The following is a 25,479-nucleotide window of genomic DNA, read 5'->3' as shown; positions in this document are numbered from 1 at the left end:
GGAGAAATATCAATAACCTCAGATATACAGATGGCACCACCCTAATGGCAGAAAGCAAAGAGGAACTAAAGAGCTTCTTGATAAAGGTGAAATGGAGAGTGAAAAAGCTGGTTTAAAACTCAGCATTCTAGAAATTAAGATCATAGCATCTGGTCCAATCACTTAATGGAACATAGAAGGAGAAAAAATGGGAAAAGTGGCAAACTTTATCTTCTTGGACTCAAAAATCACTGCAGATGGTGACTGCAGCCCTCAAATTACATGGCGGTTGTTCCTTGAAAGAAAAGTAATGACAAACGTAAACAGTGAATTAAAAAGAAGAGACATCACTTTGCCAACATAGGTCAGCGTATTCATAGCTGTGGTTTTTCCAGTAGTCATGTATAGAATTGAGAGTTGGATCATATGAAAAGCTAAGAACTAAAGAAATGATGCTTTCAAATAGTGCTGGAGAAGACTCTTGAGAGTCCCTTGGACAGCAAGGAGATCAAACCAGTCAATCCTGAAGGAAATCAACACTGAATATTCATTGTAAGGACTGATCCTGAAGCTGAATCTCCAATACTTTGGCTACCTGATTCGAAGAGTCAACTCACTGAAGAAGACCGTAGTGCTAGGAAAGATTGAGAAGAAGAGGAGAAGGGGGTAACAGAGGATGAGATGGTTGGATGGCATTATCGACTCAATGGACATGAGTTTGATCAAACTTGGTGAGATATCCAAACTGATCACATGGATCACAGCCTTGTCAACCTCAGTGAAACTATAAGCCACATCATGTAGGGCCACCCGAAATGGACGGGTCATGGTGAGTTCTGACAAAATGTGGTCCACTAAAGAAGTGAATGGCAAACCTTTCAGTTTTCTTGCCTTAAGAACCAGATTATGAAAAGGCAAAAAGATAAGACACTGAAGGATGAACCCCCCAGGTCAGTAGGTGCCCAATATGCTACTGGAGGAGATTGTAGAAAGAACACCAGAAAGAATGAAGAGATGGAGCCAAAGTGAAAACAATACTCAGTTGTGGATATGCCTGGTGATGGAAGTAGAGTCTGATGCTGTAAAGAACAATATTGCATAGTAACCTCTTCCAACAACACAATAGATGGACACACCAGATGGTCAATACTGAAATCACATTGATTATATTCTTTGCAGCCAAACATGGAGAAGCTCTATATAGTCAGTTAAAAAAAAGATCAGGAGCTGACTGTGGCTCAGATCGTGAACTCCTTATTGTAAAACTCAGACTTAAATTGAAGAAAGCAGGGAAAACCACTTACAGTTATACAGTGGAAGTGACAAATGGATTCAAGGGATTAGATCTGATAGACAGAGTGCCTGAAGAACTATGAATGGAGGTTCATGATATTGTACAGGAGGCATGATCATGACCATATCCTAGACAAAGAAATACAAGAAAAGCAGAATGATTGTCTGTGGAGGCCTTACAAATAGCTGAAAAAAGAAGAGAAGCTAAAGGCAAAGGAGAAAAGGAAAGATATACCCATTTGAATGCAGAGTTCCAAAAAATAGTATGGAGACATAAGAAAGCCTTCCTCAGTGATCAATGCCAAGAAACAGAGAGAAACACTAGAATGGGAAAGACTAGAGATCTCTTTAAGAAAATTAGAGATACCAAGGGAAATTTTATGTAAAGATGGGCACAATTAAGGACAAAAATGATATGGACCTAACAGCAGCAGAAGACATTAAGAAAAGGTGGCCGGAATACACAGAAGAGCTATACAGAAAAGATCTTCATGACCCAGATAATCACGATGGTGTGATCACTGACCTAGAGCCAGACATACTGGAATGCAAAGTCAAGTGGGCCTTAGGAAGCATCACTACAAACAAAGCTAGCGGATGTGATGGAATTCCAGTTGAGCTGTTTCAAATCCTCAAAGATGATGCTGTGAAAGTGCTGCACTCAATATGCCAGCAAATATGGAAAACTCAGCAGTGGCCACAGGAATGGAGAAGGTCAGTTTTTATTCCAATCCCAAAGAAAGGCAACACGCTAGCAGAGTAATGCTCAAAATTCTCCAAGCTAGGCTTCAACAGTATGTGAACCGAGAACTTCCAGATGTTCAAGCTGCATGTAGAAAAGGCAAAGGAATCAGAGATCAAATTGCCAACATCTGCTCAATCATAGAAAACACAAGAGAGTTCAAGAAAAATGTCTACTTCGGTTTTATTGAGTATGTCAAAGCCTCAGATGTCTAGATTACAACAAACTTTGGAAATTTCTTCCAGAGATGGGTATCCCAGACCACCTTAATTGCCTCCAAAGAAATCTGTATGCAGGTCAAGAAGGAACAGTCAGACCGAACATGGAACAGTGGACTGGTTCCAAATTGGGAAAGGAGTACATCAAGGCTGTATACTGTATACTGTTGCCCTGCTTATTTACTTATATGCAGAATACATCATGCAAAATGCAGGCTGGATGAAGCACAATCTGGAATCAAGATTGCTGGGAGAAATATCAATAACCTCAGGTATGCAAATGACGCCACCCTTATGGCAGAAAGTGAAGAAAAACTAAAAAGCCTCGTGATGAAAATGAAAGAGAAGAGTGAAAAAGCTGGCTTAAAAGTATACAATCAAAAAACTAAGAACATGGTGTCTGGTCCATCACTTCATGGCAAAGAGATGGGGAAACAATGGAAACAGTGAAAGACTGTATTTTCTTGGGCTCCAAAATCTCTGCAGATGGTGTCTGAAGCCATGAAATTAAAAGATGCTTGCTCCTCAGAAGAAAAACTACGAGAAACCTAGATAGCATATTCAAAAGCAGAGACATTAGTTTGCCAACAAAGGTCTGTCTAGTCAAAGCTATGGTTTTTCCAGTAGTTATGTGTGAATGTGAGAGTTGAACCATAAGGAAAGCTGAACACCAAAGAATTGATACTTTTTAACTGTGGTGTTGAAGAAGACTCTTGAGAGTCCCTTGGACTGCAAGATCAAACCAGTCAACCCTAAAGGAAATCAATCATGTATATTCATTAGAAGGACTGATGCTGAAGTTGAAGCTCCATTACTTAGCCAACTGATGAGAAGAGCTGACTCATTAGAAAAGACCCTGATGCTCAGAAAGTTTGAAGGCAGGAGAAGGGGATGACAGAGGACAAAATCATTGGATGGTATCCCTGACTTGATCGACATGAGTTTGAGCAAGCTCTGGGAGATGATAGAACAAGGAAGACTGGCATGCTGCAGTCCATAGGGTCGTAAGGAGTCAGACCTGACTGTGCAACTGAACTGAACTGACCTGGGAGATAGGGACAGCTGGGCAGACTGACATGCTGCCACTCATGGAGCTGGAAAGAGTTGGATACGACTGAGCAACTGAAAAGCTTATTATAATTTCTATTTCAATGCCCGATTTATCCTTTTCACTAGACGACCAATGTGTTCTTTAGTACAATTTTGTTTGTGACTATCCCATATTATCTCGTGAACTGTACTGAAAAGTGAAAGTGTTAGTGGCTCAGTTGTGTCTGACTCTTTGCAACCCCATAGACTATAGCCCGCCAGAGCCCCTCTTTCCATAGACATCTCCAGGCAAGAATAGTAGAGTGGGTTAGCATTCCCTTTTCCAGGTGATCTTCCCAACCGAGGGGCTGCACCTGGTTATCCTGCACTGCTGGAAGATTCTCTACCATTTGAGCCATCAGAGAAGCCTATGAAGTGTATTAGGGTCCTCCAGAGAATGAAAACAAATAGGAGATAAAGAGGGAGAGAGAGAGAAATAGAGAACACAGAGAGAGAAACACCATTTTATTGTGACTCACTTTATCATGTTTCACAGATTTTGTGTTTTATACAAATTGAAGGTTCGTGGCAAACCTGCTTCAAGTAAGTTACTTGGAACCTTTTCCTCAACATCATTTGCTTAGTGTATGTCTCTGTGTCACATTTTGGTGATTCTGCCATATTTCAAACTTTCTATTATTATTATACTGTTACGGTCATCTGCCATTACTGATCTTTGATCAGTGACCTTTGGTGTTACAACCACAACTCTCTGAAGGCACAGATGATAGTGAGCACTTTTTGGCAGTAAAGTATTTTTAATTAAAGTATGTGCATCTGTTTATAATAGCCAGGACATGGAAACAACCTAGATGTCCATCAGCAGATGAATGGATAAGAAAGCTGTGGTACATATACACAATGGAGTATTACTCAGCCGTTAAAAAGAATTCATTTGAATCAGTTCTGATGAGATGGATGAAACTGGAGCCAATTATACAGAGTGAAGTAAGCCAGAAAGAAAAACACCAATACAGCGTACTAACACATATATATGGAATTTAGGAAGATGGCAATGACGACCCTGTATGCAAGACAGGAAAAAAGACACAGATGTGTATAACGGACTTTTGGACTCAGAAGGAGAGGGAGACGGTGGGATGATTTGGGAGAATGGGAATTCTAACATGTATACTGTCATGTAAGAATTGAATCGCCAGTCCATGTCTGACGTAGGGTGTAGCTTGCTTGGGGCTGGTGCATGGGGATGACCCAGAGAGATGTTGTGGGGAGGGAGGTGGGAGGGGGTTTCATGTTTGGGAACGCATGTAAGAATTAAAGATTTTAAAATTTAAAAAATAAAAAAAAAAGAACTTAAAAAAAAAAGTATGTGCATTACTTTTTAGGCATAATGTGTTTATACACTTAATAGACTACAATACTGTAAACAGAACTTTAGATGCACTGGGAAACCAAAAATTCATGCAACTTACTTTATTGCATTATTAGCTTTATTGTATTGACTTATTATAGTGATCCTACAATATCTCCAAGGTCGGTCTGTATGTTAAAAAGAAGATGTATTATAAGAATCGGCTTGTGTGATTAAGGAGACTGAGTAAGTGACAAGCTGGAGAATGGAGAATGCTAGGGTATAATTCAGTCCAAGTTCAAAGGTTGGAAAACCAGGAAGTGGATGATATCAGTTTTGGTTCTAGTCTGGAAGTCAAAACCAAAGTGAAACCAAAGTCCAGCAGCAGGAAAGGACTGGTGAATAAGATCAAGCAAAACAAGCAAATTCTCCCTTCCTCTGCTTTTTTGTTCTAGTCTAATATTTGGTAGATTGGATGATGCCCTCCAGCATTTTTGAGGGTCACCTGCTTTGTTCAGTCAGTGGATTCGCATGTGGATAAATTGCCCTTCTGGAAACAGCTTTGCAGACACACCAAGAAATGATATTTCACCAGCTCTATGAGCATTCATGTGTTGTTGATCATTCTGCTCACTGAACCCAGGGCAGGCAAGGCATGAGCTAAGAGGCTAAAAGGATACTTGAGGAGCCATAGGAACTGCAGACACGTTTATTCTCCTTGGCTGGCATGGCAGCCATAACATAATCTAACACAACACAACCTCTCTCCTGGCTGACACAGCAGCTGTAGCAGTAGACATGCTGTGTTCTCTCCTCTTGTGACTGACCCAACAAACACAGCTGTGATACAGCAGTAATGCCACCACTTTCTTAGGTGGAGCGCTTACAGGTGTACTACACACAGTAACCCATGACCAAGTGAGTACCTTATGATGGGCATGCACAGTGCTATAAATGATCTCAGCTAATTCATAGTCATTACTTAAAAAGCATGGGATGAGAGAGCCTGAACATGCCATCTTGGCTAATTTGTCCTCTCCCCACACTCTACCCTTTCAGGGTCTCTCGTCTCAGATTCTATGCACAGTCCATCTTCTGTGATATTCCCTTGGCAAGTAACACTAACCCTTGGATTTACATCTTACAACAGCAGTAGAGGCTACAACAACAAACAGTTATATCCGAGTACATAGCAAAACCCAATGCCAGGTTAGGAAAACAAGTTGCAGTCTTTTCGCATGAGGTGGCCAAAGTACTGGAGTTTCAGCTTTGGCATCATTCCTTCCGAAGAAGTCCCAGGGCTGATCTCCTTCAGAATGGACTGGTTGGATCTCCTTGCAGTTCAAGGGACTCTCAAGAGTCTTCTCCAACACCACAGTTCAAAAGCATCAATTCTTCGGCATTCAGCCTTCTTCACAGTCCAACTCTCACATCTATACATGCCCACTGGAAAAACTGTAGCCCTGACTAGATGGACCTTAGTCGGCAAAGTATTGTCTCTGCTTTTGAATATGCTGTCTAGGTTGGTCATAACTTTTCTTCCAAGGAGTAAGCGTCTTTTAATTTCATGGCTGCAGTCACCATCTGCAGTGATTTTGGAGCCCAAAAAAATAAAGGCTGACACTGTTTCCACTGTTTCCCCATCTATTTCCCATGAAGTGATGGGACCAGATGCCATGATCTTCATTTTCTGAATGTTGAGCTTTAAGCCAACTTTTTCACTCTCCTCTTTCATTTTCATCAAGAGGCTTTTTGCTTCACTTAATATGCCAGCAAATCTGGAAAACTCTGCAGTGGTCACAGGACTGGAAAAGGTCAGTTTTCATTCCAATCCCAAAGGAAGGCAATGCCAAAGAATGCTCAAACTACTGCACAATTGCACTCATCTCACACTCCAGTAAAGTAACGCTCAAAATTCTCCAAGCCAGGCTTCAGCAATACATGAACCGTGAACTTCCTGATATTCAAGCTGGTTTGAGAAAAGGCAGAGGAACCAGAGATTAAATTGCCAACATCCGGTGGATCATGGAAAAAGCAAGAGAGTTCCAGAAAAGCATCAATTTCTGCTTTATTGACTATGCCAAAGCCTTTGACTGTGTGGATCACAATAAACTGTGGAAAATACTGAGAGAGATGGGAATACCAGACCACCTGACCTGCCTCTTGAGAAATCTGTATGCAGATCAGGAAGCAACTGTTAGAACAGAACATGGAACAACAGACTGGTTCCAAATCAGGAAAGGAGTATGTCAAGGCTGTATATTGTCACCCTGCTTATTTAACTACTATGCAGAGTACATCATGAGAAATGCTGGGCTAGAAGAAACACAAGCTGGAATCAAGATTGCTGGGAGCAATATCAATAACCTCAGATAGGCAGATGACACCACCTTTATAGCAGAAAGTGAAGAAGAACTAAAAAGTCTCTTGACGAAAGTGAAAGAGGAGAGTGAAAAAGTTGGCTTAAAGCTCAACATTCAGAAAACGAAGATCATGGCATCCAGTCTCATCACTTCATGGCAAATAGATGGGGAAACAGTGGAAACAGTGGCTGGCTTTATTTTGGGGGGCTCCAAAATCACTGCAGATGGTGATTGCAGCTATGAAATTAAAAGACGCTTACTCCTTGGAAGGAAAGTTATGACCAGACTAGATGGCATATTAAAAAGCAGAGATATTACTTTGCCAACAAATGTCCATCTAGTCAAGGCTATGGTTTTTCCAGTGGGCATGTATAGATGTGAGAGTTGGACTGTGGAGAAAGCTGAGCACTGAAGAATTGATGCTTTTGAACTGTGGTGCTGGAGAAGACTCTTGCGAGTCCCTTGGACTGCAAGGAGATCCAACCAGTCCATCCTAAAGGAGATCAGTCCTGGATGTTCATTGGTAAGACTGATGCTGAAGCTGAAACTCCCATACTTTGGCCACCTGATGTGAAGAGCTGACTCATTGGAAAAGACCCTGATGCTGGGAAAGATTGAGGGCAGGAAGTGAAGGGGACGGCAGAGGATGAGATGGCTGGATGGCATCACCGACTCAATGGACATGGGTTTGGGCGGTCTCCAGGAGTTGGTGATGAACAGGGAGGCCTGGCATGCTGCGGTTCATGGGGGTCGCAAAGAGTTGGACACGACTGAGCGACTGAACTGCCTGAATGTGTATGGGATCTCTGCCAGCTCGGGCCCCCTTCCGGGGCCTCACACTTTCAAAATGGCATCTTGCATGCTGTCCCTGTACTTCTCTCAGTAAGGAGCTGCACAACCCCCCAGAGGCATTGGGCCCACCCCTGCCTGTGTCTGAAAGTCGCAGAAGTCATGCTGCCAAATGCTCCCGGTGTGTTTGCCGAAACTGTTTACCCAAGTTGACCAACTCTACCCGAGTATATGGTTGGTCAATACACTGTGAACTCAGTCAGACTGGGGGCACCTTGAGGATGCTCCCCCTCCCCACCCCAGCCATCTGCTGCTCATGCTTCACTTTCTACTGTACAACGGGCCTCCTTAACAAGTGGGGACCTGCAGTCTAAAAATGTTCATCATACCGTCACTTAGTGCCTCACTGTCAGAGATGCTGGGTTCTTGCTCCAGTTTTCCCAAGTATCTCTGCACATAGTGCGCCAGCGCAGCATCCTGGAGAGTACTATCTGTATTCATTGTCAGAGCACTCAACAAAATCCATGCCACAGTGCCAGCTGCAGTCCATGACACCTTGTTCAGCAAATGGGAACTCACTGCCTGTAATGCTTCATCAGTGCTATCCAGGGACCGTCTGCCCCCTCCCAGTTTTCCACCAGAGGTCATGCTGAGAGAATCACAGCCACATGGTACCATATGCTATATGGTGGCCACTGGCTCCTTCCATCTAGTGGAGCCTCAGGCTATCCTACCCACTGGGTACCCTGCCAACTATGCCAATTGTATCACTGATCATCCTGTTCTCACTGTTTGCTGAACCTAGGGCAGGCGACACACGAGCTAAGAGACTGAAAGGATACTAGAGGAACTGGAGGAAATGCAGACATGTTTATTCTCCCCTGGCTGGCACCGCAGCCATAGCAGCCTTCTCTCCTGGCTGATGCAGCAGCTGCAGGAGTAGACGTGCTATTTTCTCTCCTTTCACGGCTGACCCAATGGAGACAACTGTGATGTAGCAGTAATGCCGCCTCTTTCTTAGGTGGGGCCCATTCTTAGGTGGAGTTGGTTTCTTAGGCACACCACACACAGTGACCTGTGGCCAAGCGAGTATACCTCGTGGCATGAATGCACAGCACTGTAAATGATCTCAGTTGTTACATAGTCATTATTTACAAAACTTGGGGTGAGAGAACCTGAACATGCCATCTTGACTATTTTGCTCTCTCCCCACAGTTTGTTAGCCCAGGCAAATTAACACATTAAATTAACCATCATTTGTCTGCCTCTTTTCAACCTATCACTCCTCCACATCTGCTTAAATCACACAATCTCCAGTAAAGAAAATAACCAGGTCATAATTCCACCTATCAGGATATAATATCTTGCCTACAACAAAAACTCATAATTTCCTTTCCCAGAGAGAAGGTAAAGTCCTTGAATGATATTCACTCTTCTCTTTATATCACATCGTAACTTAAATACTATGATGTTAAATCAACAATGCTTAAACAGTGTAATAAAGTCAGGATATCTTAAACGATAAGGAAAGATTAGAAGAGAGAAAGCATAGATATTTGCTTAATGTATGTACTAAGTATTCATAATGAGGTAAAGAGAAAATATTCATTATTACAGTCCTGATTTTGTAACTGGTCATATGATCATAGTTGGTGTTTATAACTACCCATTTTTTACTACCCATTCTGTATTCCCTATGACTTCAGTCATGGTTCTTTACCTGATGAGGTGATTCAACCTTTATTCTTGAGGGGTCTGGACCATTACTAACTACCTGGAGTTTCCAGTGATATTAATCACAGGCCATGGTAATACTAAGAGATGCCTTGTATTACAGTCATACTTTTCCTTATCTACATCATGGAAAAGTACTGCAATTTCCTTCTGGTAATCAGGATCAATAACCTCAGCCAATACCATAGTGTTCTGATTTGCCTTTTGCTTCAGAAGCATGAAGAAGCCAGAGTGGCTGAGTGTCAGTCTTAAGTCTCAGCCCAGTGAAATCACTGTTGTGTCTTTTGGTAGATGCCGTCCTCCCTTTGGAATTAAGACCTCTAGACCAGCAGAGCATTAAGTTTTGGGAAAACAAGCGAAAATTTTACTAGTGTGTCACTAGGGGTAATAGGTCCAGGATTCCAGGACTTGTGAATCTTGGCTCTCAGAGAGTCAGCACCATATGCTGGAAGCTGCAGAGCCTTCTGGAGAAGCTTGCCAGTTGTGTCTGCAGCTCATGTTGGCCCAAGCATCAGTAATTTCAGGGGGAGATCTGTGTATGGCTGGAATTCCTCTATCATCTGGAAGAGGTTGAGACAATGAGTCTGTGAAGAGAGGAATTAATACCCAAGGGATCTCATTTGCATGTGCTGATGAGTAAGCCTGTACTGTGTCTAATAAGTAGAGATTCACTAGTACACAATAACTATGCTGTTACCACTGTCATTATTATTAATGCATAGAATATTTGTACTAGAAGGAATTCTACAGAACCACTTTATGGTCAGTCTTAGTGCAAACATTAGGAAGGCAAACAAGAAACCTGATCAATGTCTTTCCATGGGCAGCAAGCTGACCTACACTCAAAAGTGATTCAGAAACAACAGAAACTCAAGTTTAATAGCTTAAAGACTATGAGCTGAGTTAAAGGGCCTTAATCATGGTCTACATTGATCACATTCTGCTAATAATTGCATATGATATTTTGGTATTTAAAATGTGTGTCTTTGTTTTTCTATGCTTATACCCAAGTATCTTATGTAGTAATTTTATTTTATAGTTACAAATTTACTTAGTGGTTATGATTTTTACCCATTATTGACCCATAGTGCTTAGTGAAATCTCAAAAAGGAACTCAATGACTGTTTATAAATATCACAATAAGCAAATAGATTAGATAGTCCTAGACTATTTTCTGGGGCTTGAAAAACATTATAGATTTACAAATAGTTCCATTAAATAGCAGGGAAGAATATTTTTCTCAGTCAAACATTAAGTATTTTCATCTATATCCATCATCTCAAATTCTAGAATATATTGAAGTGAACAGACATCTGGCAGTGGTGTTTGTGGTCATGTGTTTTAGGATATAAAAATGATTCATTCTACTAAAATAACATGTTGCAAAATCAGAACTCTGATTCAATGTCTCAAGAAGAATTTTGAGATGTCCCCCAAGCTCTGAATATTAATTATTTTCTTGTGGTTCTTGGCAACAATATATCCTTGGCATAAAGGTTGGTCTAATCTAATACTCATTTCAAATAAAAGAAAATAAGATGAATCAAATTTGAGGGGAAAGTTCAAGGTATTATATCATGTCATTTCATTTTATTAAAAGAAGATGCATTCTTTTTGCTGGTAATATTACAGTGATAATCCTCTGTTTTTCTTTTTTTTTTTTTTTTTTTTGCCAGATGAACAGAGGACATGCTTTTGAAAGCATTGCTATTGTACTAAAGCCTAAGATTAAGCAATTAGTAAAGTCCAGAGATGATTAATGAATTAAAAGAGAAAAGAGATGATCAAAGTATTATTCCTCAAGAATGCTTCTTTGAATTTTTTTTTTTTATGTCTACTCTCTATTGTTTGAACTTGGAAATTTTGTATTGGCTATTATATCCAAAGACTTAATCCTAGTATAATTTTAATATTATTTATAAATTGATAGAAGCCATTTTCTTGGTTCCTGAATAAATGTTCTTCAAGGAAATAAAAACTAATACAAGTATTTAGAATTTTCCCATATGAACTTTTAAAAAATATTTTATTGAATTATATCCTACAGCCCTGAATATCTGTCTTTCAGTGCTTGTCCTTCTCACATTTTCTGCATATTGGATCTGTATTGTTTAACATTCTCTGTGACACAATGTGCTATGTTAAGACTTGCTTCTCACCTGAAGGGTTTTTTAATGAGCTGTGCTTTAGTGGTTATTACTTCTTAAGTGCTGACACAACTAAAGAGTCAATGTCCTGTAACCTTTATTTGTAATGCCAAAATGTTTGAAGTGACTAAAAGATCTCAGATAAATGCTGATTGATACAGAACATGGCCATTTGATTTTTAAGAGCTTTATTTTGGAGAAAGTATTGTGGCTGGAATCCTGGTTACTGAAAAATTGCCTCTTCACCTTTAACCTTAACCTTGTACTAGGATTTGCCATTTGTGGCTGGTGCACCCTTGCAGAAAACAGTTACAGACAGGCAAACAGAGTTTGCCAGTTGTTCTCTCCAATTCAGTTCAGAGGAGAAAGGATAGAATTTTTTCCTAGGATCATAGTCAAAGTTTTGTTCTTGCTGAAACAGCTGTTCTGAATAGATTAACCTTCAAACATCTGTCAAAATTGTGTGTTTGCACATTAGCATCTGATAAAAGAGAATGTGTCTGTAGGAATAAGGTCCTTTTTGAGGGGTGCTTGCTACTAGAGTTTAGAAACCTCAAATTGGATGGCCTTGTTAGTGCAAGTGCCTGAAACACACTGATGCCAAACAAACCAAAATGTCAGAGTTTGGATCAAAGAAAGTTTTATTGCAAGACCAGGCCAGAAGACAGGTGGCTTGTGCTTAAAAATGGCCCAAACTCCCCAAAGGATTTTAAAGCATTTTTAAAAGCCAGGTGAGGATGTAGGGGTCACAGTGTCTATGATCAGCTTGTGCATATTTCTCTTATTGGCTGATGGTGATGTCATTGAGTGGGGTCAGAGGGGTTAACATTATCAGTCCTTAGGCTTCAGGAGACCTGGGACTATGTGCTCATAGTCGTCAAGTAGTTAACACCTTCCATTTGGTTGGAGGGTTTTACATCTTCAAAACAGCTCAGGAATTGTGCATCAGATAATATTATCTGAGTACTTGGGAGAAAAAAATGAAGGAGGGGCCTGTCCTAGGAAGGCCCCATGGGGTCTTGTTCAGTTACAGCCTGGATGTGGAAAAATATATTAAAGCAAATATATTATAGCCAAACATACAGTCTAGTTAAATTAGCTTAAGGAAATATGTGACCAGGACTGTCTGAACATTTGTCTTAACTTGAGTAACTTTAAACAGATTTCTTCCTTGCCTGTTTTTTCTCAGAATATTTACTTTAGAAAACATCAAATTGCATATTCCTTCTCTGCTGCTTGGAGATATAAATCTTCCAGTCTTCTCTCAGTTTTTCAACGAGGAATGTCTTTCTCAAGAATTGGGAACCATCCTTTATAATGGAATCATTGAGAAAATGTCCCTATCTCCCAGTTTTTGTGGGAGGGTCGGAGAAGGCAATGGCATCCCACTCCAGTACTCTGCCTGGAAAATCCCGTGGACAGAAGAGCCTGGTAGGCTGCTGTCCATGGGGTCACTCAGAGTCGGACATGACTGAGCGACTTCACTTTCACTTTTCACTTTCATGCATTGGAGAAAGAAATGGCAACCCACTCCAGTGTTCTTGCCTGGAGAATCCCAGGGATGGGGGAGACTAGTGGACTGCCATCTATGGGGTCAGACAGAGTCGGACACAACTGAAGTGACTTAGTAGCAGTGGCTCCAATTAGAAACTTTGACCAATCCCCCACAACCCCAGGAAAGTCCCCCAATACTTTTCCAGTAACTCACTGCAACACCTAATGTTCTCCTGTCTTTTGTTCCAGCAGAATGGAGTTCAATCTCTCTCCTATTGCAATAGTCCTGATAAAATCTTCCTTGCCTGTTTAATTTATCCCTTGCAATTGTTCTTTGACACATGTACTCCATTGTTACTTTAACAAGTTCTCAACAACACGTCCTTGAAAAGTCTAATATTTTCCAACCCATAAAACTTTGAGGCAACATTAGTTTTCTTGGTAAAGGGCATAGTTGGCTGCACCAATGATTCAAGGTATTCTGCTTATCTCCCTTCTCTGTTCATCAACAGTGATCTTAGAGGCAATGTAAGAGTCCATATCTGGTGTACACCCAGAGTCACTCCTATCTCTGCATAGCTAATCTGAAAGAAAAGACACCTGCAATTATTTGATGAGAAATCTTATGGTACAGAAGGGACCATGGGAAAACAGTATCTCTTTAGAGGGGAAAAGGAAGAGGATCTGATGTGTGGATCAGTCTTTTTATAATAACTTGGAGCATGTCTGGTGCATGAACTGATGAACAGGGACTTCTAGAGCTGAGGCACTTTGGGCCACGGAGGAATGAAATTCCTGAAATTACCTGAGATATTGGAAACTCTTCTTCCTCAGAAAAATGCTATGTAAGACAATCCATCTAGAGCCTTTATGGTTGTCACCAGGCAACTTGGCCAGCCTCAAAGTATTATTTTTGATTCATCCAACAGAGGCAACATGACAAACTGGGACTGAGCTCATCTCTTTGAGGTCAGATTTCAGTGAAGAGATGGTATCACCTCCTGAATGTCTAATTCCATCACTTTTCCTTATTTTTGAATCAAAAAGAAATTAAATGACTTTATCTAAAAGAACTTGGATTTATGACTAAATGCTCTGTCCCAAACATAGCAACAAAGAGTAAGGGACTTACTGCCTGAAGATTTGCTCCTCTAAGGAATGTGCCCTCTTCACATCTGAGTCCACTCTGGAAGCTAATACTTCATACTTCTACTGGATATTACATCACTACTAAGGACAACTTCTATCCCTGCTGTTATAATCAATAGTTGATGTCAAGACCACTCCAGAATGCACAGTTCCCAATGACTCGCTTAAGAGTTAGACCATGGCAGAACACAAAAGAACAGTAGGCTCCAGAAGAGGGATAGACTATGTCTCCATTAACAGAAGAAGATAGCAGCTCTTTACACTGGAGAGACTGGTGCTGTTATTAGCAGCATGAATGAAGTAGGACAAACACAAATCTGATTTTGTGTTTATCAGCTTTTAGTGACTTGAATTTTTTAAATTATTTATTTCTTTCTCAATCTTCATTCCTGATGTAGACATAATTAATAGACTTCATTGTTGTATAGCTCTTGATAAGTTATTGAAGGGTAACACTTTAAAGGCTCATTTTGGTATTTATTGTTGTTCAGTCACACAGTCGTATCCAACTCTTTGTGACCCCATGGACTGCAGCACGCCAGGCTTCCCTGTCCTTCTACCATCTCCTGGATCTTGCTCAAACTCATGTGCATTGAGTCGGTGATGCCATCCAACCATCTTATCCTCTGTCATCCCCTTCACCTGCCTTCAATCTTTCCCAGAATCAGTCTTTCTAATGAGTTGGCTCTTTGCATCAAGTGGGCACCAAGTACTGGAGCTTCAGCATCAGTCCTTCTAATGAATATTCAGGATTGACTTCCTTTAGGATTGACTGGTTTGATCTCTTTGCAGTCCAAGGGATTCTCAAGAGCCTTCTCCAACACCATAGTTTAAAAGCATCAATTCTTTGGTATTCAGCCTTCTTTACGGTAACTCTCACATCCACACATGACTACTGGAAGTCATGGAAACTGGACTGGAAAAACCATAGCTTTGACTAGATGGACCTTTGTCAGCAAAATGATGTTTCTGCTTTTTATACTCTGCCTAGTTTTGTCATAGCTTTTCTTCAAAGGAGCAAGCATCTTTTAATTTTGTGGCTGCAGTCACCATCTGCAGTGATATTGGAGCCCCCCAAAATAAAGTCTGACACTCTTTCTATTGTTTACCCTTCTATTTGCCATCAAGTGATGGGACTGGATGCCATTATCTTAGTTTTTTGAATGGTGAGTTTTAAGACAGCTTTTTCACTCTTTCCTCTTTCATTTGGCAGAGTTTAGGTTTTTTCAGTATGTGCCAGGCATTGTATTGCGGTTTCCAAAAATATGTTGTTGTTTCACTTTCTTTGGAAGTTTATAATATGGCAAGATGCAAATCTTTTCATGGTTGCTTTTTGTTGTTGTTTTTAAATTTTTGTTTGTTTTGTGATTGTTTTAAAAAACTGATTACACCCATTATTTTTTTCAAAAAAAAATGCTTTTTGTTTATATACTGTTGAAGATTTCCCATATAAAGAAAATATTTTTTAAAGCCAAAGGAAAAACTTAAAAATACATAATTTTGCATTTATTTTTTATCTTCAGAGATTATTTCCTTTGTTTTTCTGTTTTACTGGGTATTTTTGCTCCTTGAAAGACGAGATTCTAATTATGTAACTACTACTAAGTCGCTTCAGTCGTGTCCGACTCTGTGTGACCCCAGAGATGGCAGCCCACCAGGCTTCCCTGCCCCTGGTATTCTCCAGGCAAGAACACTGGAGTGGGTTGCCATTTCCTTCTCCAATGCATGAAAGTGAAAAGTGAAAGTGAAGTCGCTCAGTCGTGTCTGACTCCTAGCGACTCAGGCTCCTCCATCCATGTGATTTTCCAGGCAGAGTACTGGAGTGGGGTGCCATTGCCTTCTCCCATTATGTAACTAAGGTTTACATAAGTTGGGCTCTTTATAAAAGTTCTATGATTTTATCAGCCTAATATATTTTCTTCTATGATAATAATATCATGTACCAATATCTATTATGTTTAAATTTTTCTACATAGATTATTTAATATCATCAATTTATTGAACTGACCCTTGGAGATGCCTCCTGAAAACAAACTGGTCACTTTTCACGTGACTCTGAATGGATTTTGGTGGTCTTCAGCTATGAAATTGCAGAGAATATGATACCAACAAATTACTGACATGTATCTCCTGTAGAAGTGATGGGCATGCTCAGTCACTAAGTTGTGTCTCACACCATGGACTGTAGCCTGCCAGACTCCTCTGTCCTTGGAATTTCCCAAGCAAGAATACTGGAATGGGTTGCCATTTCCTTTTCCCCTGTAGTAGTGGAAACTTCGGAGAAGGCAATGGCAACCCACTCCAGTACTCTTGCCTGGAAGATCACATGGATGGAGGAACCTGGTAGGTTGCTAAGAGTCAGGCACAACTGAGCGGCTTCACTTTTACTTTTCACTTTCATGCATTGGAGAAGGAAATGGCAACCAACTCCAGTCTTCTTGCCTGGAGAATCCCAGGGATGGCGGAGCCTAGTGGGCTGCCAACTATGGGGTCTCACAGAGTCGGACATGACTGAAGCGACTTAGCAGCAGCAGCAGCAGTGGAAACTTCAATTAGTTGTCCTCCATCTCATGCAGATCTTGCCAGTTTTACTACATATTTTTTCACTTCTTAAGTCTGACAAATCTTCATTTCACAGAACCTTTTTATTAAAAACTTATAAATTTTGAATTATATTTACATGATGAGTTTGATTATCTTCTAAAACATCCTATATTATTTTATGACTGTCTTAATATACATCTTTGCTACTTTATACTGGAGCATATTTACATTTCTAGATGGGTTGGAAAGAGTTATAAATTCCCATTTGGCTTGTCCCAACTTCATGTATGATTAGATTTCATATTCTCTCATATATTCTGAAAATTAGCCCTAATAATTGGCATAGCTAGTGTGCATTCATTTGTTGCAGTAACTATTACTTTGCTTTGTCTTACAGGCCATGCACAACCTGAATCCAACATTTTACACTCCATTTAATTATGCTTCTATTATTTCCAGAAATTTTAAAGAAATTGTTTGTGGACACTTCACCCACTGCCCCTTTGGAGATTTGTATTTCTAATGGTTATTTCTAAGTTGGATAGAAAGTTCTATCCAACTTATTACAAATAATGCCTAATTCAATATACTTATTCTGTTCATTTTTCTTTTGTTTCTCAGGCTTAGCTTTAAAAGCATAGCTTTTATCCTATGGCATCATTCCCACGCATGAATCAAGCTTTCAGTGTCTTCAACAGCTGTTATTCTGCAGAACTGTTTATTGATTGTTCCTTCTGTTAGTTGCGTGAACTTTATTAGTGTTTTCTTATTTTACATTTGCTATGCCCACATAGATATAGGTTCTAACTATCCACTCAATCTTTGTTCATACATTCATTGAATCATGCTTAATCTGGTTACTCACTTGATGATTCCTGGTTTATTTTTTCCAAGTTCCGAGAGCTATAATTTACATGAGAAATTGGATATACTTCAAGTACCCACATTAAACAGGATTTGGAAAACACCTCATACATAGATATTGACTTTAATCCTTGATCATATATTGCAGCCCAACTTTTGGTGCTGCTGGAAAAGAAATGTCTATTGCTTCCTGGTACAGTTTTAGGAGCTGCTGACTCTCATTATAGCCTGGCTCTTGACAGAGATTTTAGTAAGTGTTCTAATTCTGTCCTGTTATGTGCCCTGGTTTTATGACTCCTTTGAGTTTCCTTCTGCTTCAGTATTGTTCTCCAAAATAATTGGTCTAGCTGACCCAGGAGCTCACAGGCCATCATCTGGCCCACAGCTTATTTTTAATACCTACGAAGCCAAACTCAGGTTCATGAGCAAGAAAAAAAAAGAAGTGGTGTTTTAAGCCACTGAGTTTTATGGAAGTCTGTTTGTTGTAAATTATAATTGTAGCAATAACTAATGATAAACTCATGTTATACTTCTATACACACATTTAAATAAACACCAAGTATATTAACATTTAAAGAATTTAATGTGAAAAGCAATCTTGCTTCTACTTATTAAATGGTTAAGTTATCCTATCTGAGTTGGATTAACAGCATCATTTTGGTGGGACAATATATACTTAAGCTATTTCATTTATTTTAAATAAGATGAGTAATAGAAAAACCAAATTGAGGAATGTGTTTTAAAATAAATTTGACTTGATTTAAAAAATTTTCCCCCCAAAAAAAAAAAAATTTTCCCCAAACTTAAGTAAATGATCTCACATTTTCATCTGTAGCTTTAATTCTTAATAAACAGTCATTTCCAATAACTTATGTTGTGCTTGAAGATACATGGATTTTCTGTATCTGAATGTTTGAGGCAGATTTCAAATACTTCTATCAAATTCCCTACAGTATTAAGTACTAGCTTCTTAGATAAGCCACTCCATGAATTTTAACTACGTCAATAAAAATGTTTGTTACATTATGAAACATGTCATAACAATCTGTAGAAACTCTGTTCTTCTAAGCTTCCTACTTTTATGGTTACCCTGTGATTCTTTTCATACTGTTCAGGCGTTCTCAAGGTACAAATGCTGAAGTAGTTTGCCATTCTCTTCTCCAGTGGACCATGTTTCGTCAAAGCACTCCACCATGACCAGTCTGTCTTGGGTGGCCCTAAAGGCCATGACTCATGGTTTCATTGAGTGAGACAAGGCTGTGATCCATATGATCAGTTTGGTTAGTTTTCTGTGACTATGGTTTTTACTCTGTCTGCCCTCTGATGGATAAAGATAAAAAGCTTGTGGAAGCTTCCTGATGGGAGGGACTGGCTGTGGGGGAATCTGGATCTTGCTCCGATGTTTACATTTCTCATGTCCTGAAATCTAACATATGGTCCGTGGACTGGTGCTCTTCATGACTTCTTATGATCCACCACAAGATAAGAACTTACATCAAGAGTGAGCATGTAGAAATTTTTATAGTCACGTAGCATGTAATTACATCCTCAGCTCGCTCAATAATTACAGGCTGTTAAGTAGCAAGGGTGTTATGCAATTTGTAAGTCCCCAGTGGTAAGAGCTGCATGCTCTTCACTAGCACTAAGTAGGAACCTATTACAATGTGTGAACCTTTAGAGTTAGGAGACCGCTATAATCATAAAACACATAAAATGTAAGAAAATGTAAGGACATGGTTACTTCGCAATTTCTTATCAATAATATTCATTTTTAATCAAATCCATTTTTCAGATAATTCATAATCATCTGAATTAGAGAAGCAAAATATATGTTATGTTAGTCAAACCAAATTTAATGATAACAAAATAAGCTTCAAACGGATTTTGTGTCAAGGAAAGACACAACTGTTCTGAGTCTTTGAATATTTCTTTCTTTTGCAGCTCCCTTTCCTCCAATATTCAGTTTGTAAATACCAACCACCGCAGTGACATCAGACTCCAATTTTTATCTTCTCTGCTCAGATTATTGAGCCATTTTTATTTCTCTACTGCAGCCTAAAAGTTCTAGAAAAATGCCAAAATCATCACTTCTTTTTCATATTTCCATCACTTTGTTGCCTGAAAACAGTATTTCCTATATTACCATATATATAGACATATATTCTGTGTTTCTTCAGATCAAACTTAAACATTAGAATCTAATAGGTGATAATGACATTCCTATAAAGGAAATCAACACCTTTCCTTATATAACCAATGTAATTACTTGATCATCCTTTTTGATTTATACCATTTAATGATGATGTTTAGTAATTTTACAAGATAAAATCTGCTTGTATTCTACTGTATGGAGAACACTGGGTAATAGTATGAAAATGGAAATCCTCACAGACTGACTTTTGTTGACTCCACAACATCTATATAAAGACTAAATCTATCTATAATGACTAAATCAAGTTCTCTTCTCTTTAAACCCATGAAGATCCAATGACATAAATTTATTTTATTTGTATGTGTTTTCTAAAATACATATGATTGTGGATAATCATATGTATCACATACGTATCACAATCATATGGATATTTCCTAACATGAATATTAATTGATGTGGATAAAAATTAAAGAAGTGGAAATTAACATATAATAGGATAAGTATAATCAGATTTAAAGGTAATCTGACATAAAAATTACATTTACTCTGAGTAAGGTAGCACTCTATACATATATTTACAAATTGGAATACCAATGTGGTTTCATTTAAGTTATACATATTTATTTACAGTTGTATTTAATGTTATTTCAAAACGTGGAATTGTTTAAAATAAAACTTCAATTTGTGTGACAAGAGGGACTACAGGTAGGAAGAATTTTTTGCCCCTCTATCAAGTGAAGAATCTACAGTATTATAAGGGGAAGGAAATTAAACAAACATGAGAATTACTGTTTTACTACTAGAGAAAGGAAAGTTCTAACTGCCTGACTAACAACACACCAAGCAATTTATTGGATGTGCAGTTTAATAATATATGACACTATGATTAATCTGAATATTTGATACTTATTCATTTATTCAAATCATTTAAAGAGACCATATAATGATTAATGACATTAAAGAATGTTTATCTAAAGTGTTCATTACTGTAGGTCATTCTGATATGATTTGATAAGATCTTTTAATTAACTTATAATTTATATCTATTAAATCAATTCTGAATATCTTTTTAGACCCAAATAAATTATAATCATGTAGAGAGCAATAGATAATCTACGTTAGACAGATGGTATAACACTATAAATAAGTTTCCTGTGGCTGGGAGAACTATATGATTCAGTATATAAAACATTTCAGTACCTTTGACTTTAAGAAACAATAATGCTGACATTCTTTTGAACTTGACTTTTAGTGACCTACAATCAACACAGGCCATAGAGCATTGAAATAAAATATTTAACAGAAAAAAGATAGTATCAAGTAGATAGCATAAAGCACTGTAGAAATGTAGAGGCATAACATTTTATGAAATGCTACAACTGAGCATGAAGTTTGATTAAAACAGTGACATTTGCTGAAAGCCTCCTAAGAAGCAGTTAGATCTGCGTACATCTTCAGCACCTTTGTGGGTGAGTAAAGTGTCTTTTCTCAATAGTTAGAGTCCTGGAGAGAAAGGAGAGCACAGGTCTCTATGATGGAGTCCATCAGGCATAATGGGAATCTGATATTAAAAGTGCAGGAACTAAGTGAGTATGTATGTCCACTATGTCCACCACTCAGCTCCCAGAAGGGATAAATCATTGTGAACCTGAAACAGTATTTCTTGAAGATTCTGACTGGCTGCAGTGAAGCTGTGGTTGACCAGTTGTTCTCACATATCTAGAATTCTAATAACTCACTGATGCCTCATTCATAAATGTGAACAGACAGCCAATGATCAGCAGACACTTGAAAAACATATTTTATGTGAAAGAGGCCAAACCAAACAAATATGAAAAAGCAACTTTACAAAACAGATTGTGAAAATTGAAGGAAACTTAAAAAACAAAAAGAAAACTAACACCAACACCAATTAATTGAGAGACAAGTGGAATGATACTTCACCCCTAAAACAAGAGCAGAAGACAGTAAAAAATGAATATTTGGAGAACAGAAAGTGCTCTTGACAATGAAAAAAATTTAAAAACCAAAATGAGAAATACAAATGAATGATGAGGAAGACAACCTTGAAAAAAACTTCCAGAAAGAGAGCAAAAATAAGTTTTTGGTTGGAAAATAGTAAAGAAGTACAATTAGAAATTATGCAGAAATCTGAATAATAATTTTCCAGAAACTGAAAATTACCAACACAATAAATGAAAAATCCCAAATTTGAAAAACAAGAGTTTCCAGATTGTCTAGCACAGTAGATAAAAACATGCATTTATTAAGCATACTGCTAAAAAGTTTCAAAACACTGGACATGAAGAAACAATACTATAACTCTCCAGAGTGAGAAGCAGAGGTTATTTAACCACAGAAGAATATGAATAGGAGGTAGGCTTTCAGTACTGTTGCGTGACTGATTTCTGTTAAAGAGAACAATCTTATTGTCAGGTTTTGAATCAAAAGTTAATAGGTTGTTTTTATCTTGTCATCTACACAGGGCTTTTTTCCATCTTGTGTCACTTTGTTGGAATTCCACAATCTATTCTTATTCCTGTAAAATAACACATGGTTTGGAATAGTCTTAATGAGTCTACTAGAATGTAGTTATGTCAATAGGAAAGAAATAACAGGAAAATAAGAACGAGAGAAAGAAAGTCAGATGCAGAAGCAATGTGTTTCAGTTCGGGCTGAAGGAAATGTCCTATTTTGCCCCAAATTTTAGAAATTATTCGCAATTATTTGGTATAAGTTCTAAAAGTATCTGCATAGGAAAAAATATTCTGAAATCTTTATGGGGAAAAATGGCACATTGTAGATCACTATAAATATCTGTATGAGACATTTAAAAATGGAAACTATTAAGATGGTTTAAGTGGGAAGTGGGGAAAGAAGCAAGGGAGGGAGGAAAGAAGTTTTGTTTGAGTGGGAAGTGAGGAAGGAAGGAAGGAAGGGAGGAAGGAAAGAACTTTTCATAATGAAATTTTATCTTCTTTCCTACTGCTTTTGTTCCTGTACCCATATCACTGTACAATTAAGAGAAAATTCTATAATGGGTCCAAATCCCTACGCTTCTGTATCCAAATTATACAAAATATGCAAGTAATTAGTTCTGTGCTATTTCATAATCATATACCAATATGGTTGAACAAGTTTTATGCAACTTTTCCTTTCCCATTTATTTCCCCTATAAAATCACTGTACCATTATCTTTCTTTTTAAATGCTTTAGCTTTAGAGCAGTTTTAGGTTCACAGCTAAATTAAAAGGATGGCACCAAGATTTCCCATATACCCCTTGCTATCACAGAAGCAAAGCCTTCCCCATCATTGGTATCCCCCACTAGATGGAGTGGGAGGCAACCATAGAAGAAAGAGGAGGGGCTGGAATGATCCATGTGTTAATAGACATAGTAAAAGACATCAGTATGAAACCTGAAGTTTCATTTATGGCTAGTTAACATAAATAGAGAAGTATAAGTATAGACATAACTGTAGACACATGTGTATAACAGCTTTGTGTATAACTAACCTCTGTTAGCTAACTGTGACTAGAAACAAAAATACCCTAGTAAAACAAGAACACCAAGCACCTGAATTTGGATTTTAATATCATTCTCCAAAATAAGAGTTCAAGGCTCTTTGGAGAAATAACTGATTCTAGCACTGAGCAGGAAATAGACAAGTTAAGCCTAGAGTATATTTACAAAGTTATGACCAACCTAGACAGCATATTGCAAAGCAGAGACGTTACTTTGTCAACAAAGGTCCATCTAGTCAAGGTTATGGTTTTTCCAGTGGTCATGTATGCATGTGAGAGTTGGACTGTGAAGGAAGCTGAGCACTGAAGAATTGATGCTTTTTAACTGTGGTGTTGGAGAAGACTCTTGAGAGTCCCTTGGACTGCAAGGAGATCCAACCAGTCCATCCTAAAGGAAATCAGTTCTGAATACTCACTGGAAGGACTGATGCTGAAGCTGAAACTCCAATACTTTGGCCACCTCATGCAAAGAACTGACTCATTTGCAAAGACACTGATGCTGGGAAAGATTGAGGGCAGGAGGAGAAGGGGATGACAGAGGATGAGATGGCTGGATGGCATCCCCAACTCAATGGACATGGGTTTGGGTGAACTCTGGGAGTTGGTGATGGACAGGGAGGCCTGGCATGCTGCGGTTCATGGGGTTGCAAAGAGTCAGACACGACTGAGAGACTGAGCTGAACTGAACTGATATTTACAAATAAGTAAAGTACACACACATTCACATGCACACAAATATAACAACAATGATGAGAGCATGTCAAAAGGACACAGAGCCAACAGAAGACTCCCAGTTGATAATGCTGGGCCTATTTGAGCAACAAAATAAGGAGCTTTTAATTACAACTTAGAGTATAAAATACATATCCATGAGTCTATATTGATACACATAAATTATTTAATAAATATATGAGGGAGAAAATTCTAAAATCAATAAATAAATGGAGGGGAATTCTGTAAGAAGGAATTCCAAATAATTTAAGCCTAGACCTTTTACCTTGAAGCAGGACACTCAAACCTTGAGTGAGTAAAATGACTTTCTTCCAAAGAGAAAGAAAAGAGGAAAAGTAACTTTACAGGAGAGAAGTTCAGCAATCACAACCTCAAGTCAGATGATCAAAGTTAACAGTAATTGATCCTATTGATAAAAACAACTCTTTTTAAAAATTTATTTTGTTTAAGTTTAGCTGATTTACAATGTGTTAATTTCTGCTGTACCGCAAAGTGACTCATATGTATATGTATATATACATATACATACATATATATATATATATATTCAATTTCTAGGTTATAAAGATCCCATGGAGGAGGGCATGGCAACCCACTCCAGTATTCTTGCCTGGAGAATTCCATGGACAGAGAACCGGGAGGGTTATAGTCCTGGGGGTCTTAAAGAGTTGGACACGACTATATGAATAAGCACAGCATGGCACTTCCTCTTGTTACAAGGAAGAGTCAATTTTGACTCCATGTTGGATCTGTTTCTTTCACTTTAACCTTTTAACCTTTGCTTCCTGTTGCTTTTGTTCTCTGTCCATACCTAAAAGCCTACCTCCAGGAACCCTGCCATTCTGCCTGAATGTTAAACTAAAATGCCTTTGCTCAGGACTCTGACCACCTGTGGATGACTACAAGAAGGAAGAAATGAACACATTCCCTCCCTGGCTGGCCATTCTAGGAGATATTTGCAAGATTAATGGCCTTTCTATTTTGCTTCCTCATCTCCCTCCATCTCTGTTCTATAAAAGAACCTGGCATCCAGACCCAGACACTATGTTTATTTTGAAACATTAGTCGCTATCTTCTTGGTCTGCTAGCTCTCTGAACAAAGTCATATTCCTTGCCTCAGTGCCTTGACTGACTGTAGACTTATTGACCTGTTGTACAGTGAGCAGAGCAAGCTTGGACTCAGTAACATCTCTGGGTGGCCTTTCTCCCCACAAAACATTACCCCAGGCTAGTCATGAGGAAAATATCATAAAAATCTCATTTGAAGAATATCTTACAAAATATTTGATCAGCAACCTCCCAAACCATGAAGGTCATTAGAAGAAAGAATATGAGAAAGAGTTACAAACAAGAA

This window comes from Capra hircus, chromosome 17, assembly GCF_001704415.2.
Source record: "Capra hircus breed San Clemente chromosome 17, ASM170441v1, whole genome shotgun sequence".
NCBI classification, from domain to species: Eukaryota; Metazoa; Chordata; class Mammalia; order Artiodactyla; family Bovidae; genus Capra; species Capra hircus.
The sequence above is the reverse complement of the archived record's forward strand: the minus strand, read 5'-3'. Positions refer to the sequence as shown.